The 17,989-nt window shown below is 46.5% G+C and overlaps 1 long non-coding RNA gene across 1 annotated transcript in view; it reads left to right on the forward strand.

Annotated features, from left to right (window-relative positions):
* The first annotated feature begins 767 nt into the window (after window positions 1-767).
* Window positions 768-17,989, forward strand: part of LOC140116674 (uncharacterized) — a 53,512-nt gene continuing 36,290 nt past the window's right edge. Inside the window, exon 1 of the long non-coding RNA XR_011852897.1 lies at window positions 768-820. This is a non-coding gene — a long non-coding RNA (uncharacterized lncRNA). The remainder of the gene's footprint in view (window positions 821-17,989) is intronic.

The following is a 17,989-nucleotide window of genomic DNA, read 5'->3' on the forward strand; positions in this document are numbered from 1 at the left end:
TACAAACCATGACACTTCCTCCCCCACCTTTCACTGACTTCTTTACACACTATGGGTTCAATCTTTTCCCAGTTTGTTGGCGTGTTCTCTGCGGTGGATTCGGGTCCGGCCCGGACTCACTAAGGTAGTTCCTCCGACGCCCACCAGGTGGCGATGCTGCAGTGAAGTTCCCCGGAATGCACTGATCTTCACCAAGCCGGACCGAGTGAAGGTAAGCGCGAGTCCCGGGACACTTTTATTTGTTTAAATGCGGTGGTTTTTCCGAATCCATCGGGTTTTTGTTCGGACACGCCCCCGATTTCCGTCGCGTCCATGCCAGCGCCGATGCGCCACAATCCGATCGAGTGCGCCAAAATCCCAAGGCAATTCAGGGGAAATCAGCACAAATCGTAAATATTCGGGTAACACGTCGGGAAAACACGAATCGGCCCCTTAGTAAATGACCCCCTATGTGTCCGCAAAAAAAAACGGATGCAACATCTTTTTAACTGATGAGGATGATAAAGATATAAAATAAAGTGAAAGGGCAGCTTTGCTTTCAATATAATGGGCCTAATTTATTAAACTGGCTGCACCAGTTTTCTGACTGACTTTGTACAAAAATTAATTTTCACATAAAGGGGCATTCAGGTGCAGAGTCGAACATTGGTCCACATTTATTATTGCTATTCAAATGTGGCACATTCCCATTAAGCTGAATGCAGTTAAAAATAAATAAATAAATAGTGCACTTGCATAATTTCAAAAGCTTTTTTTTTTTTTCTGTAGAAACCAGGACATAACAAGCCAAAAGAAGAGCAGATCCTGCACACATCAGCAGGTCAGTGTGCTTGGTTTACAATCCTTACAATGAGTTCTCTAATGTGAATAAGTGTTCTTTTTCTATTATCTCATTTACATTTTTATTCTGTCCTTTGAATATATTCCATTTTTGAGATTAGCTTAAATACGGCCATTTTTAAGCCATATTTTTTGTTTCAATTGCAAAATCAACGTTGTGACCTACACTAAGTGAAAGTTATGGTGCTAGGCAGAGACATTATTTAAAAACCTTGCGTTTGGACAAAAGACTCCAGTCGTAATATACATGTCTGCTACCAGAGCCATTGAAACCTCTCAGCAGATCCAACCTATAAAAGTTTACTTTATTAGATATCCTTGATTCATATTATAAGCATAGGATTTAACCACACATGCATACAACAAATAAAATATACCTACAATAGACTTACAGTATATGGGTAAATATCTTCTGTTATGAAACGTAAACTGTCAAGAGACTCTATAGGTCCTTTATTATGCAGTGATAACTGCTAGTACAGACTTGAAACATGAATATTACTTGCAAGGCTACACAGTAGCTGTCAGTTTGATTATGCTGCAAGTTACCTTGAGGTGCTTCACACTGTCAAAGGAAAGTCTTGAAGTAAACAAGCTGCTTAATGAAATAGCTGAGGTCAGCCTTCGGGTAAAAGGTTACAGAGGAATAGTATTGTTTGGATATTTGTATACTAGGTTGTAGAAGGCAAACTGACTAACTATTTTTTCTTTCACGATTAATGTAGATTTTTCAATATTTCCATCTAAAATTATTCACAGAAGAATTCATATTCTATGATTAACTGTTGTTTTTGGTATAAAGGTAGCCTTATATGTACCGCGGCAATTAGAGAATTAGAAAAGAAACAGATGTATAAAGTAAATCTTCAGCTCACCTATCTGGCAAAATGTCCGTATTCCAATATCCCACATCCAGGGCTGGTGTGAACGGTGCCCGAGTCACAAAGGTGAAAATCCTGTGCCGTTCCAGGTATATTGCTTCAGAAAAGAGTGAAATTGATCCAGCACTTGTATCAAGGATTTAAAAACTTCATATACTTTATTTTAATCCATAGTAATAAAAAGCAGCAAAAAAGGAAAATATGTTTTTTTCCAAATATATCACATGTATGGAGCTAACATCCTCCAATTCCTTATTTTGCTGTTTTTTATTACCATGGATTAAAATAAAGAATATGAAGTTTTTAAATCCTTGATACGAGTGCTGGATCAATTTCACTCTTCTCTGAAGCAATTAGAGAATGTCTGCCCTGGAATAAAGTTTTCACATGGAAATGTCAATGTTGTAACGACTAATTAACATCGACCAGTCAGTCAGGTTATCGGTTATGTTGTGGAGATTCCTCTTTTTTTCACGCCTCAACGTTAATGAATCCAATGCAAACCATTCTTACAGTTATGTGTTAACAGGTTTTATAGGTCACCAGACCGAAAAAATACTAAAACAACAAGGTAGTAATCAAATTTGTAGAGTACGCATCTTCTATTAGTCATGTGGACAGATTCTTCCACCTGAGCTGTGAATCTCTGCAGATGGTCCAGAGTGACCATGGGCCTCTTGGTTGTATCTCTTTGTCTAGGGCTCTAGGCAATCAATTTAGGTAGATGGCCACTGTCAGGCTTAGAGGTTGTGGATCCTCTGAACCACTGCGGACGATGGCACAAGCCACTACCTGGGACCGGAGTCTAAGTGGCACCCGGTTTTCACCAGAGCCCGCCGCAAAGCGGGTTGGACTTGCTGCGGCGTGGTACCACCAGGTCGTTCCACAGGCGTGACTTGTCCGCAGTGGCAGCCAAGGTCGAGGTACAGAATCGGCAGGCAATCTCGTAGTCGGGGTCAGGCAGGAGGTCAGGACGGGCAGCACAGGTTCGTAGTCAGAGTCGTAGCAACAGGTCAGGACAGGCGGCAAAGGAGCGTAGTCAGAAACGGAACTGGGGTCACAACAGGAAATCTCAAGAACAGCACAAGGCATCAGAATACAGCTTTCTCTAGGGCGCAAGGCACAAAGATCCGGCAAGGGTAACAGGAAGAGGCAGGGTTAAATAATTAAAGGGAAAAGGCCAGCGCCAATTAGTGGCGCGCTGGCCCTTTAAATTTACAGAACTTGCCGCGCGCGCGCCCTAGCTGTCGGGGACGCGCGCGCACAGCCGAAGGGGACGAGGAAGCTGCGGACGGAGCCGACACCGGAGGGGCAGGAGCCGGGACCCGTGAGTAGCGCTTGCGGTGCGCTGGCGGGGAACCGACGGCACGGGTGAGCCCGCGATCCGTGACGGGGATCGCGGGACCACCCGTGACAGTACCCCCCCCCTTCGGCCTCCCCCTCTTTCTGGGCTGGAGGAATCTCTGCAGGAGATCCTGGTCCAGGATATTGTCCTCGGGCTCCCAAGATCTCTCCTCAGGCCCGAACCCCTTCCAGTCAACCAAGAAGAACCGCTTACCTCTTACAGTCTTAGCATCAAGGATCTCCTTTACCTCATAGATGTCAGAGGAGTCGGCCACTGGAGCAGGAGGAGACAGCTGTCGGGAGAAGCGGTTCAAGATGACAGGCTTGAGCAGGGATACATGGAAGGAGTTCGGGATGCGCATGGTAGGAGGAAGGCGCAGCTTATATGAGACTGGATTGATGCGATGCATCACCTCGAAGGGACCCAGGAAACGAGGACCGAGCTTGTAGCCAGGAATTTTAAGCCGGACGTATTTGGAGGACAGCCAAACCTTGTCACCAGGAGAGAAGACGGGGGAAGGTCTGCGTCTTTTATCGGCTTGAATCTTAGTTTGCGTTGAAGCCTGTAATAAGGAAAGGCGGGTCTGCTCCCAGATGGTTTTTAAGTCCTGTACCAACTCCTCAACTGCCGGAACATCAGAAGCCACGGGTAGAGGTAGAGGCGGGCGAGGATGGAGTCCATAGTTGACAAAAAATGGAGCAGAACCCGCTGATGCAGAGTCCAAGGAGTTATAGGAGAACTCCGCCCAAGGCAACAATTGGGACCAATCGTCCTGACGGGCAGAAACAAAGTGGCGTAGATAGCAGCCCAAAGTCTGGTTAACTCTCTCCACCTGCCCGTTCGACTGGGGATGATAGGCAGAAGAGAAGTCCAACTTCACCTGTAGTTGGTTACAGAGAGAACGCCAAAATTTCGAGACAAACTGTACTCCACGGTCAGAGACTATGTGTCGTGGAAGTCCATGGAGTCGGAAGATGTGGTGAAAGAACTGTTCGGCAAGACATGGAGCAGCTGGCAAACCTGGTAGAGGGATAAAATGGGCCATCTTAGAGAACCGGTCAGTCACCACCCAGATGACAGTATTGCCTGAAGAAGATGGTAGATCCGTGATGAAATCCATAGCAATATGAGTCCATGGACAGCTGGGTATTGGCAACGGCAGAAGAAGACCAGCAGGCTTAAGACGTGAAGGCTTATTCCGGGCACAGGAAGTACAGGCACCCACAAACTCCCGGACATCTCTGGCCAGGTCTGGCCACCAGTAGAATCGGGTAATGAGGGCGATAGAACGCTGCACCCCAGGATGCCCAGCCACACGGGAGCAATGACCCCAAGACAGAATTCTCCTCCGTAGCGCAGGTCGTACGTATGTCTTGCCAGGAGGTAATAGACGAAGATCCACTGGCGCGGCCAGTACAAGTCGGTCAGGAGAGATAACATGACGAGGAACCGGTTCTTCCCCAACGACATCCGAAGCACGAGAAAGGGCGTCTGCCTTGATGTTCTTCTCGGCCGGACGAAAATGAATGAGAAAATCGAACCGGGCGAAGAAGAGTGACCAACGAGCTTGGCGTGGGTTGAGTCGCTGAGCAGTCTGGAGATAGAGGAGGTTTTTGTGGTCTGTGTAGATGTTGACCGGAAACCGAGCTCCCTCCAGGAGATAACGCCACTCTTCTAGGGCAAGCTTGATCGCCAATAATTCTCGATCTCCTATCCCGTAATTCCTCTCCGCGGAGGAAAAAGACTTGGAGAAGAATCCACAGGTGACTGTGCGGCCTTTGGGACCCTTCTGCGTGAGCACTGCTCCGGCCCCTACAGAGGAGGCATCCACTTCCAGATGAAAAGGCTTTTCAACGTCGGGACGCACCAGGACTGGAGCCGAGGCAAACAAAGATTTTAAGTTCTTAAAGGCCTCCTCAGCTGCCGAAGGCCAGAGTCGGGGATTGGCACCCTTCTTGGTAAGTGCCACAATAGGAGACACCAGAGAGGAAAAACGTGGAATGAACTGGCGGTAATAATTCGCAAAGCCCAGAAATCGCTGTATAGCGCGCAGTCCCACTGGGCGAGGCCACTGAAGAACCGCCGACAGCTTGGCAGGATCCATACGAAGGCCTTTGTCCGAGATGACATAGCCGAGAAATGGAATACTCTGCTGATGGAACAGACACTTTTCCAGCTTGGCATAGAGACGATTGGTCCTTAATCGACTGAGTACTTGCCGTACTTGGACTTGGTGGGTCTCAAGGTCCGGAGAAAACACGAGGATATCGTCCAGATAGACCACCACACAGACATAAAGCAAGTCTCTAAAGATGTCATTCACGAACTCCTGAAAGACGGCTGGTGCATTACAGAGTCCGAACGGCATCACCAGATATTCGAAGTGTCCATCTCGGGTATTAAAAGCGGTCTTCCATTCATCCCCTTGGCGGATACGAATGAGGTTGTAAGCCCCACGAAGATCCAACTTGGAGAAGATCTTGGCTCCACGAAGGCGGTCAAACAACTCAGTGACCAATGGCAACGGATAACGGTTCTTAACCGTGATTTTGTTAAGACCGCGATAGTCTATGCATGGTCGGAGTGACCCGTCCTTTTTGGTCACAAAGAAAAAACCTGCACCAGCCGGGGAGGAAGACTTGCGTATAAATCCCCTCTGCAGATTTTCTCGGATATAATCCGACATGGCTGAGGTTTCTGGTACAGAAAGCGGATACACACGACCCCGTGGGGGAGAAGTGCCCGGCAAGAGATCCACAGGACAATCGTAGGGACGGTGAGGTGGCAACGTCTCAGCTTGCTTCTTTGAGAAGACATCACGAAAGTCCTTATAACATGCCGGAAGACCCTCCAGGGCCTTAAGGGACACAGAAGAGACCTGAACTGGCACTGGACGAGGCAAATCCACACAACGAGATTGGCAGTCGGATCCCCACCGAAGGATCTCCCCCGTCTTCCAGTCAAGAACGGGTGCGTGGAACTGCAACCATGGTAGACCCAAAAGGATGGAGGATGTGGAACGTGGAAGCACATAAAAGGACAGGTTCTCCTTGTGCAGCACACCGACTTGCATAGACAGTGGCTTGGTGCGGTAGTGGACCGGGTCAGAAAGGATTTGTCCACTGACGGAGGAGATGACCAACGGCCTTTCAAGACGGACCACAGGAAGGTGATGCCGGGAGACCAAGGCGGCATCCACGAAGTTCCCCGTGGAGCCTGAGTCCAAGAAGGCAGAGACCTGGATCTGGGTGCCGGTGCCCACGCTGAGAAGCACCGGTATCATCAAACGTGGAGAAGCTTTGCTCACACCTAGGGACGCTTCTCCCAAGAACCCTAGGTGCTGGCGTTTCCCGAAGGTTGGGGACGGATTGGGCAAGACCCCAGGAAGTGTCCAGGACTGGCACAGTAGAAGCAGAGGTTTCCCTGACGCCTTCTGATACGCTCCTGGGGAGAGAGTCTGAGCCTGTCCACCTCCATAGGCTCCTCCACGGGTGGTACATCAGGGGGCTGGAGCGGTCTTTGAAAAGCTGGAGCCAGGCGAGGAAATCGTCGTGGGCGAACTTGCGGTTGCTCTAGGCGTAATTCCTCAGCACGTTCTCTAAATCGCACATCAATCCGGGTGGCTAAGGTGATAAGACCACCCAGGGTAGACGGCAGATCCCGAGCGGCCAGAGCGTCTTTAATATGAGGGGCAAGTCCCTTCTTAAAGGTTGCGGACAGGGCCGCATCGTTCCAGGAAAGTTCCGTGGCCAAGGTACGGAACTGGACCGCATATTCTCCCACGGATGAGCCCCCCTGGCGGAGATTCAACAGCGCAGTCTCGGCAGAAGAGGCCCGTGCAGGTTCCTCAAAAACGGACCGGAACTCCGCCAGAAATGCAGTGAGATTGTCTGTGACCGGGTCGTCTCTGTCCCAGAGAGGAGTAGCCCAGGCCAGGGCCTTACCAGAGAGAAGGCTGACGATGAAGGCCACCTTGGATCGTTCCGTGGAGAATTGAGACGGCATCAATTCAAAATGCAGGGAGCACTGGGTTATGAAGCCCCTGCAAGACTTGGGATCACCATCATACTTCCCGGGCATAGACAGCCGTAGCCTCGGTTCAGCAGCAGGAAGAGAAGCCGGGATAGCGGGAGCCACTGGAGCGGCCTCAGGAACCTGTTGTTGCTGCTGGGTGGCCAGCAGCTGCTGCAGCATGGCGGTAACCTGTTCCAGCTGTTGGCGTTGAGCGACAATCTCTCGGGATTGTTGACCCACGATGGCAGCCAGAGTCGGCCGAGTAGGAAGCGGCACCTCAGCGGGATCCATGGCCGGATCTTACTGTCAGGCTTAGAGGTTGTGGATCCTCTGAACCACTGCGGACGATGGCACAAGCCACTACCTGGGACCGGAGTCTAAGTGGCACCCGGTTTTCACCAGAGCCCGCCGCAAAGCGGGTTGGACTTGCTGCGGCGTGGTACCACCAGGTCGTTCCACAGGCGTGACTTGTCCGCAGTGGCAGCCAAGGTCGAGGTACAGAATCGGCAGGCAATCTCGTAGTCGGGGTCAGGCAGGAGGTCAGGACGGGCAGCACAGGTTCATAGTCAGAGTCGTAGCAACAGGTCAGGACAGGCGGCAAAGGAGCGTAGTCAGAAACGGAACTGGGGTCACAACAGGAAATCTCAAGAACAGCACAAGGCATCAGAATACAGCTTTCTCTAGGGCGCAAGGCACAAAGATCCGGCAAGGGTAACAGGAAGAGGCAGGGTTAAATAATTAAAGGGAAAAGGCCAGCGCCAATTAGTGGCGCGCTGGCCCTTTAAATTTACAGAACTTGCCGCGCGCGCGCCCTAGCTGTCGGGGACGCGCGCGCACAGCCGAAGGGGACGAGGAAGCTGCGGACGGAGCCGACACCGGAGGGGCAGGAGCCGGGACCCGTGAGTAGCGCTTGCGGTGCGCTGGCGGGGAACCGACGGCACGGGTGAGCCCGCGATCCGTGACGGGGATCGCGGGACCACCCGTGACAGCCATGTCTGGGTAGGTTAGCAGTTGTGCCATATTTCTTCTATTCCTTCTATTGAACTCTTAAAAAGAAAACGACTAAACCTATAATACACATTGTCCCAGTTTTATCTCTGAGATGTCTGGTGTGTTTTCTGGGTTTTCATGATGCTGTTTGTTCACTAATGCTCTCTAACAAACCTCCCAGCTACAAAATAGCTGTAGTTATACTGACAGATTTACAGTTTACATTTACAAAAAATAATTATGAATTTGACTAAATTTCATGACTGGAAAGCAGGTACAATTCTTATTACTAGCATATTTACAGTCTCAGTATGACTTTTATTTAAAACTTACGTGTTATTCACTTTACAGACATCACAAAAAGAAAACATGTAGAGTGAGTTAGATATTTACACATATTTATGACTGTATATGTCTGTATGTGTCTATCAATTGTTGTCTATGGAAACACTAAGGTTTACATCTGATAAGAAAAGCAACCCAGTGACTTGTCTCACAATACACTGCTCTCTGTGAACAGTAAATATATTTTACTGTTTTGTCACATTAAAGTAAAAATGACCTGATCTACAAGGTAAAGTTCCTGTTTGTGTTTTGAGTTAATACTTTTACATAACAACCTGCCCCTTAAAACCATAGCGAGGGTACATCCAATGGATTTAAAGCTTATCATCTTATCCTCCAGCTAAGTAAGAAGATCACGTTAACTTGTGTCTCTGCTCAACTTTGTTACACATTTATAGATAGTACAGATAAATCCTGTTAGCAGAGAGCAAAGATCATCTTTACTAAAAAGAAATCTGCCTTCTGCCTTCATCGGCACAAACATCTTACCAATAACTCATAGTGCCTTTCCAGATATCATTTATTTATACTAATGTTATACTTGTACAGTATATACCAAAGGCTACTATAGTGGCGTGTACAAAAAACAAGAACAGAAAAAAATCACCCAGCCTGAATACTTTTTTTTAATCATCCTATCCAAATTTTCAGCTTGTATTTTTTCCGGGTTAAAATAAAAGGCTTGTTTTTAATTTTTTTCTGAAATACTGACACTCAGGTTTACTGATTTATTTGTATGACTTAGGGCTCAAACATATGGCCGTCTGCGAGAACGTACATGCGGCCGCAAATTACATCCCCATAAACGGCAATAGCGGCGCGGCGCAGATACAGTGCCACAAATGGGTGGCACCGATCCGGGCCGCACACCGCAAAAAGATAGAGCTTGCTCTATCTTTCGGCGGATGTGTGGCCGTGCGCCGCTATTCTCCCCGGCGGCGGGCATACCGCGTGTGAATGGACCCTTAGGGCTATTGAACCAATCAAAGAACATGGCACACACATTTATCAAGCTGTCTGAAAGTCAGAATATTTTTAGTTTCCCATGGAAACCAATCACAGCTCCCCTTTAAAATATTCATGAGCACTGGTAAAATGAAAGCTGAGCTGTGATTGGTTGCCGTGGGCAACTAGAAATATTCTGTCTTTCAGACAGCTTGATGAATCTGCCCCATTATGTATTCTTTTTTCTTTCATTATGTATTCTATTTATTTTTCAGTGAGTATTTCACATGATATAACCTTTGCCATAAATCAACAATAAAGTGCAAGTTTTATGTAACAGATCAAAAATTACGACGTTTCGGCTGTGAGGCTGCCTCACCTAGACCCTTGCCATACAACCTACAGCCAGATCTAACTTGATCGATAACGAAACATCGCAATTTTTGATCTGTTACTTAAAACTTGCACTTTTTTGTTGATTTATGGCAAAGGTTATATCATGTGAAATACTCAATGAAAAATAAAAAGGAAAAAAAAAAAGAATACAGAATGCGTGTGACATGTTCTGTGATTGGATACAGATTGGATTGAGAATCCCACATTGAGCACCACTACCACAAAGAGCGTGCGGTCTCTATTGTTCTAGACATTAGGGCTATTGAACATGACCATTTTTAGCCGTCAGTTAATTCACAGCCCCACTGAGGTCTTTTGTGCCTGGTCGTGGTGAGACTTGGTTTGAGATAGCGGTGTTCACCTGCCTATATCCACCATGTCAATTGGGCCGCAAACAGAGATCACTTTCCTCTGTTTGCGACCTGTAATGCACACAAGGTCATGTACATGAGGCCTAAAAGCTTTAATATTGGAAAAGTCAGAACATCAATATCAGATCACCTGCCTCTGCTACTACAAGCAATACAGAGAATGGTTAGAAGCACAGATGAGTTATTGCAGCCGAGTGAAAGTTATCTGGCCCTCCAACAATTCCTGAAAGTCAGTTTAAAATAACAACTTGGTTTGTTTGAAAATTTGGAGATTTGATACTTCTGCATTCCCATTTAAGTTCATCCTCATTAACTGGTATACCTGTTTCGTGAAATACCAAGCACTCTTTCCTTTCATATATAGAGTGCTTATAGTAGCTCAAAGTTAGAATCAAAGAACGCACTTGTCTTTATCAGATTCTCTTTGGGTTTTTATAACTCACTAGAAGCTAAGTAAATATTGAAATTCCTTTCCCACATATTAACCTTAAGAGTGTACCTTTTAAAAGATTGGAAGAAGCAAAATAAAACATAGGGGGAGATTTATCATTAAGCAGGATTTTGCGCAGATGTCTATGTGTTAGACTGGCAGGTTTCCACCAGTCGGATTTATAGTCCGGTGTATGTGCAGTGTTAAATGCCTTCTGATGCGAGTATCAGCTGTGTGTTCTCTATGCGAATAGACTTCACCAGTCGCATCTATGTTTAACATAAAATTGAGCAAAAACTTCAAAATTGGGCAAAAACTTCCAAATTGTGCAAGTTTAAGATAAATCTCCCCCCTGTAGTAGCAATGGACCCACATATACCACCTCCTATGTGGTGTAGTTTTGCAATTAAATTTGCTACAATTATACACCAAGAAGCTACATAGGACTTACTGATAAATCTCCCCATAATGTTCTGAAAAATGGAGGTATTATCATGGAAGGATGGGTGGATGGTAGGGCATGTGCAGCATGTTCTGGGTGAAGAAAATTACTACCAACAGCAGTAACAGTTAAAGTGATTTTAAGGACCACACATATTAATAAACTGTCCTTAGATCTGATCTGTAAAGGTGCAACACCCCTCTACCAAGCATATTGCAGTGTTCCCTGCAGAGCTATAGAGCACTTATATGATCATAAAATGTTGGAAGTAGACGAATTACGTAGCTGTAAATATGTAATAGCTTTGCACACCTTCTCCATTAATTATATGGGTGTCCTTTTGCAATATAAGGGCAAGAGGACACCCCCTTCAGTAAAAGAAAGCCTGGCTTCCCCCGATATATCTATAAACCATATGCAACACCCTCGCCGATGCAATGGCGAGGGAGGGTTTGCGAATACATCCCACCTGCATGTAATCCCATTACACTACATGGTCCTTATAGGACATAGGGGTATTGCAGTGGTTAATCCTGCCTGGCAAGGCAGGAGTTAAGTATTTTGTATGATGCAAGATGCTATTGTCCAATGATATGTGTTACATCCTGTGCTCTGTAAGCTGAGATGTGATTGGAGGAGCAGCCACCACCTGACCAAAGGGAGGTAATAAAACCTCTGGCCAGGAATGTTCTGGAGTTCTCTCAGAGAGATTCATGAGAAGACTAGAAGCCCTTGTAGACTTAGTGAGTGAGTGAGCAATCTCAGTCTGGCCCATACCAGAGCAGGAAGAGCCTAGCCCCTGCCTCTGAAGAGTGGAGTCTAAGACTAGAGCTAGTGTAGTGAGGAAAAGGGGTATCATCTTACCTTTAAAGGTGATACCTGAAGCCCTACAGGACAAGCTGAAGCTTCCTACCAGGACACAGCTGCCTTCCCAGCCTGCCCTCTACATCCAGGCTGGTGAGCTATCTCCTGAGGCTCCCTCCAACTCACATCTCAGCACTCCATCTACCTGTTAAAGGCACGTTGCTGCGGTTCCTGCCGGTTCAAATAAAAGAACTGTAAGTTGTTTTCTTCAACTTCTGTCTCCGTCTGGTCCCTGCTAATACGGCTGCCTTCATCACCGGCACCCTGTCCATCACCCAGAGACTCACACTCAGGACATTAAGGGGTTGCCCCAGGGAGATCCGCTATAGCAGCCTCTCCCTCATCTTTTCTTGCCAACACCACCCTGCTGGAGACCTGCCAGGCTGTAGGACAGCCCTCCGGTTCCCCCGTACCAAGCACCGTGACCATAGCGTGCTTAGGCCGCAACCGCCAGCCACTCCAGTACCGCGGGCCCCGGCTGTCTCCAGGCCTCACCTCAAGGGCTAGGCCCCGGTGGGGGATGTTGCACATATATATCAATAAACGGCCGTTTCGCACTAAGGAGCGCTTCATCCGATACATAACGGTTGAAGCGCTCCTTAGCACAAAATGGCAGTCGTTAAATTTTTTCTGCAAGCCTGCACTTTTTCTCATCTCCCTCTTGACTAAATAACATTTTTTGTCATCTCTTTTTGTAAGTATGCACCAATAAACGTCTAAGAAGACTTCAAGGTGGTGTGTGCCATTCCTTTCCTTCTTCATTCTGCCTGCATATGTTCCCGATATAATTTCTTGGCCTAAAAATGTAGCGTTGGTAAGAGGACATTTACTATGGTTCAAGGCCTACAAACAAGCCCATGAACTTGATGTGGTCTATAGTTATCTCTGTTCTCTGTAAGTAAATAAGAAGAAAAAAACAGTACTCACATAGACAATAGTTAAAGGGGTATTCTCATATGGGCACTCACATTCAGTTTCATTAATATGCCATATGTAAACATTTCTTCAATTGGATGTTAGTAAAAAATTTAATAATAATAATTTCTCATAAATGTAGCCATGTTGTCCCTTAGAAACGAGATGGCTTCCTCGGATACGGCCACCTCTGATGGATTGAGTGCACAAAGAAACAAAAGTTTATTGTATATAAAATGTCTGGGAGATACTACATGTCGCACGGCCACCCTGTGGTAATGACTGCTGAATCCTTGTGGTCCGGCAGGACTCTATAGCGCAAGTCCGGCCACCGCTGCCAGAGTGTGGGGTGGTCGTATGCGAGGAAGCTATCTGGTTTCTAAGGGACAACATGGCTACATTTATAGGAAATTATCTTCACACATGAACATTTTTTTAATTAACATACAATTGAAGAAATGTTTACAAAAAGCAAATGAATTTAATTAAATGTAAATCCCCAGATGGGAATACCCCTTTAATAATAAGGGGTTGTCCAGAATAAAAAAAAAAATATATAGCTCGGGACAGGGCCGGAGATAGGGGGTTGCAAACTGGGCATTTGCCCAGGGCCCCCTGTCTTAAAGAGCCTACCTGCATGTGGACTTTTGTGGACAGAGGATGTATTGCTTCTTTCATCTATCTTTCTCCTATAATTTGTCCTGTTTGTTTCTGTTTTAGAAAAAGGAAAAAATAGCAGCACTTCAAGGATGTAAAGTGATCAGGTGGATTTATTCCATGTTAGCAACAACATTTTGGCTCTAGTGTTGAGCCTTTCTTAAGCTTTCTACAACTGATCATTGCAGCCTGGGACTAAAGTAATGCATACAGATAGCTTCAACAGAGGTCACATTGGGCAGAGATGTCAATCTGTAACTAGGGATCATCTGTAATTCAGTTGTCCTTAAGTCAGGGGCCGCCTGTAATTTACTTTTTATTTATGCATAGATAAATCAATATTATCTTTTTTATTTATCTTCTATCATCAATCTACCCATTATCTGTTTATCTCCTATACAATTCTCCTAAAGTTATATATTACAGATTGAAAACAATTAATTATATAGTAGCACTCCCAATTCGGTTTTCTATAAGATTTTTAATGTGCTCAGTACCTGACCTTTGGTATTCTAGGTCCAAAAAGAAAATGACTAAAAAATGTAGGCAAATGGTGCGCACCACAAAAAATCTAACGTGAACAAATTAAAATAGAAATAAAATAATTTATTTTGAAAATAAAATATAGAAATAAAAACATTTTATTGTATAACATTGCAAGATGTCTGTATACCCCCCTTAATTGCAATTTTAAATAGTATACAACATGAAGCTAAAACATGTCTACCGAACCACATATGAATTGTCACTTCCTAATAATCCTGAAAAATGTTTATAAAAAGAAACAATGTCCAAAAAGGCACCAAACTCTTAGTCTCATTAGTATTATGGATCCTCTTTTTAGGGAGAAACCCACCTATACTGCATATGATGAATAGTGTGTTAAAAAAGTGTGTATATTGTTTGGGTGCTGCACAGTTGCAGTTAAACATATTCATTCCAATCACAATCTGATTACTATTTCTCAGAAGCTCTAGTTGTTGTTGCTTGATGAAATGCCCATCTGGTTTTATTCTCAGCCACACCCCAATCCTTAATTTGTAGCGTATATGGAATAGACTCAGTTTGTTATATCCCGGTAACTTCTTTCTCCTCACTTGATGTGGACTTGGCTGTGGTCTTGCAGGACACTTTACGCATGTGCGGGAGGATGACTTACCTAGATCCTCAGCCAATTCTTGTTCAGATAAATATCTCTAATAAATGTAAATATCTATAATCAATGTACAGTTCCAATTGAAAATCTCTACTACAGAGAGAGAAAAAGTTGGCCACTACTAGCAAACTGTTGATCCTGGATGGCAACGTTCGTTATCAGATCTTCATAAGTATCATTGGGTGCTTTGTCTTTATGATATTAATAATAATCCTACGGTATAAAGTGCTTCTTGTTACAAAATTCCAATTTAAGAAGAAGCACTTTATACTGTGATGAATAGCAAGGGCCCTTGAAATTCACAAGTGGATGTTGTATCTTTTTATAAACATTTTTGAGGATTATTAGTAAGTGACAATTCATATGTGGTTCAGTAGACAGATTTTAGCTTTGTGTTCTAACTAGAGATGAGCGAACATGCTCGTCCGAGCTTGATGCTCGGTCGAGCATTAGGGTACTCGAAACTGCTCGTTACTCGGACGAATACTTCGCCCGCTCGAGAAAATGGCAGCTCCCGCCGTTTTGCTTTTTGGCGGCCAGAAACAGAGCCAATCACAAGCCAGGAGACTCTGCACTCCACCCAGCATGACGTGGTACCCTTACACGTCGATAGCAGTGGTTGGCTGGCCAGATCAGGTGACCCTGGGATAGACTAGCCGCTGGCCGCGCTGCTCGGATCATTCTGTCTCTGGATGCCGCTAGGGAGAGAGCTGCTGCTGCTCAGGGAAAGCGTTAGGGTGTTCTATTAGCTTACTGTTAGGCAGGAGTGATTCTCAAAGAACCCAACAGCCCTTCTTAGGGCTACAATAACGTTCTACTTTTTTTATTTTAATTTGCATCTTTTACCATTTTGTGAGGAATTAGCAGGGGGACTTGCTACCGTTGTGTTTAGCTCTTAGTGGCACACATATCCATAGCAAAGGCCGAAGTGGCAAAATTCAGTAGGGGTTGGATTTCTATTAGGCAATAACTCAGTGTCATCTCATCCGGCATAGTACTGTGCTTCCTTTGATACTTGGCTAGAAAATAGCCATAGGAGAATACAAACAGCTTCTTGAAGCCTACAGTAGCGTTCTATATATTTGATTTCTGGTTGATCTGCTGGTGGCTGTAGTTTCTGCAGTGCATGTACTTGCCAATTCTGAGCAATTTGTAGTGAGACTTGCGACCGCTGTGTTCTGCGCTTAGTGGCGCACATATCCATAGCAAAGGCTGAAGTGGCAAAATTCAGTAGGGGTTGGATTTCTATTAGGCAATAACTCAGTGTCATCTCATCCGGCATAGTACTGTGCTTCCTTTGATACTTGGCTAGAAAATAGCCATAGGAGAATACAAACAGCTTCTTGATCTTGAAGCCTACAGTAGCGTTCTATATATTTGATTTCTGGTTGATCTGCTGGTGGCTGTAGTTTCTGCAGTGCATGTACTTGCCAATTCTGAGCAATTTGTAGTGGGACTTGCGACCGCTGTGTTCTGCGCTTAGTGGCGCACATATCCATAGCAAAGGCCGAAGTGGCAAAATTCAGTAGGGGTTGGATTTCTATTAGGCAATAACTCAGTGTCATCTCATCTGGCATAGTACTGTGCTTCCTTTGATACTTGGCTAGAAAATAGCCATAGCAATAGGATAGCATTGTTTGGTTTTAAAAACTCAAAAAAAAACAAAAAACACAAAAAAAAAAAAAAAAAAGTAAAAAAAAAAATAAAGTTATAACTCTCATTTTAAAAATGTTTAACCCGAGGGCTAGGGGTAGAGGACGAGGGCGGGGACGTGGGCGTCCAACTACTGCAGGGGTCAGAGGCCGTGGTCCTGGGCGGGGTGAGACACCACCTGCTGATGAGGGAGCAGGGGAACGCCGCAGAGCTACACTCCCTAGGTTCATGTCTGAAGTTACTGGGACTCGTGGTAGAGCACTGTTGAGGCCAGAACAGTGCGAACAGGTGATGTCGTGGATTGCTGACAATGCTTCGAGCAATTTGTCCACCACCAGTCAGTCTTCCACGCAGTCCACCCATGTCACCGAAATCGCCACTCCTCCAGCTCCTGTACCTCAGCCTCCTCCCCCCCAGTCTGCCCCCTCCCAGGAAAATTTGGCATTTGAACCGGCATACTCTGAGGAACTGTTTTCTGGACCCTTCCCACAGTCACAAACCACTTGTCCGGTTGCTGCTGAGCAATTTTCCGATGCCCAGGTTTTCCACCAGTCACAGTCTGTGGGTGATGATGACCTTCTTGACGTAGTGGAAGTGTGTAAAGAGGTGTCCGACGATGAGGAGACACGGTTGTCAGACAGTGGGGAAGTTGTTGTCAGGGCAGGAAGTCCGAGGGGGGAGCAGACTGAGGGATCGGAGGATGATGAGGTGACAGACCCAAGCTGGGTTGAGAGGCCGGGTGAACACAGTGCTTCTGAGACGGAGGAGAGTCCTCGACCTGAACAGGTTGGAAGAGGCAGTGGTGGGGCCAGACGGAGAGGCAGGGCCAGAGCTGGTGCATCAGCGCCACTGTCAACTAGTGAAGCTCCCGTGGTGAGGGCTCTTGCGGCGAGGGCTAGATCTTCAGAAGTGTGGAGGTTCTTTAAGGAAACACCGGATGACCGACGGACTGTGGTGTGCAACATTTGCCAAACCAGGCTCAGCAGGGGTTCCACCACTACTAGCTTAACTACCACCAGTATGCGCAGGCATATGAATGCTAAGCACCCCACTCAGTGGCAACAAGCCCGTTCACCTCCGGCCGTGCACACCACTGCTCCTTCCCCTGTGTCAGCTGCTAGTCAGCCCCCTGCCCAGGACCCTGGCACAAAAACCCCATCGTCGCCTCCACGATCCTCCACAGCATCCACCAGCGTTCAGCTCTCCATACCCCAGACGCTGGAGCGGAAACGCAAATATAGTGCAACCCACCCGCACGCCCAAGCCCTTAATGTGCACATCTCCAGATTGCTTAGCCTGGAGATGCTGCCCTATAGGCTAGTAGAGACCGAGGCCTTTCGCAACCTCATGGCGGCGGCCGCCCCTCGGTATTCGGTCCCCAGCCGCCACTACTTTTCCCGATGTGCCGTCCCAGCCCTGCACCAGCACGTGTCAGACAACATCATCCGTGCCCTGACCAACGCCATTTCTGACAAGGTCCACCTGACCACGGACACGTGGACGAGTGCTGCCGGGCAGGGCCACTATATATCGCTGACGGCACATTGGGTTAACTTGGTGGAGGCTGGGACCGAGTCTGACCCTGGGGCTGCTCATATACTGCCGACGCCGAGGATTGCGGGGCCTACCTCGGTCCAGGTGTTTCAGGCCTACTATGCCTCCTCCTCCTCCCACCCCTCCTCCACCTCCTCCTCCGAACTACCATCCGTGGGCACGGCGCCATCAGTCGGTAGCTCTAGGCACAG

The sequence above is a fragment of the Engystomops pustulosus genome, chromosome 2, assembly GCF_040894005.1.
Source record: "Engystomops pustulosus chromosome 2, aEngPut4.maternal, whole genome shotgun sequence".
Taxonomy (NCBI): Eukaryota; Metazoa; Chordata; class Amphibia; order Anura; family Leptodactylidae; genus Engystomops; species Engystomops pustulosus.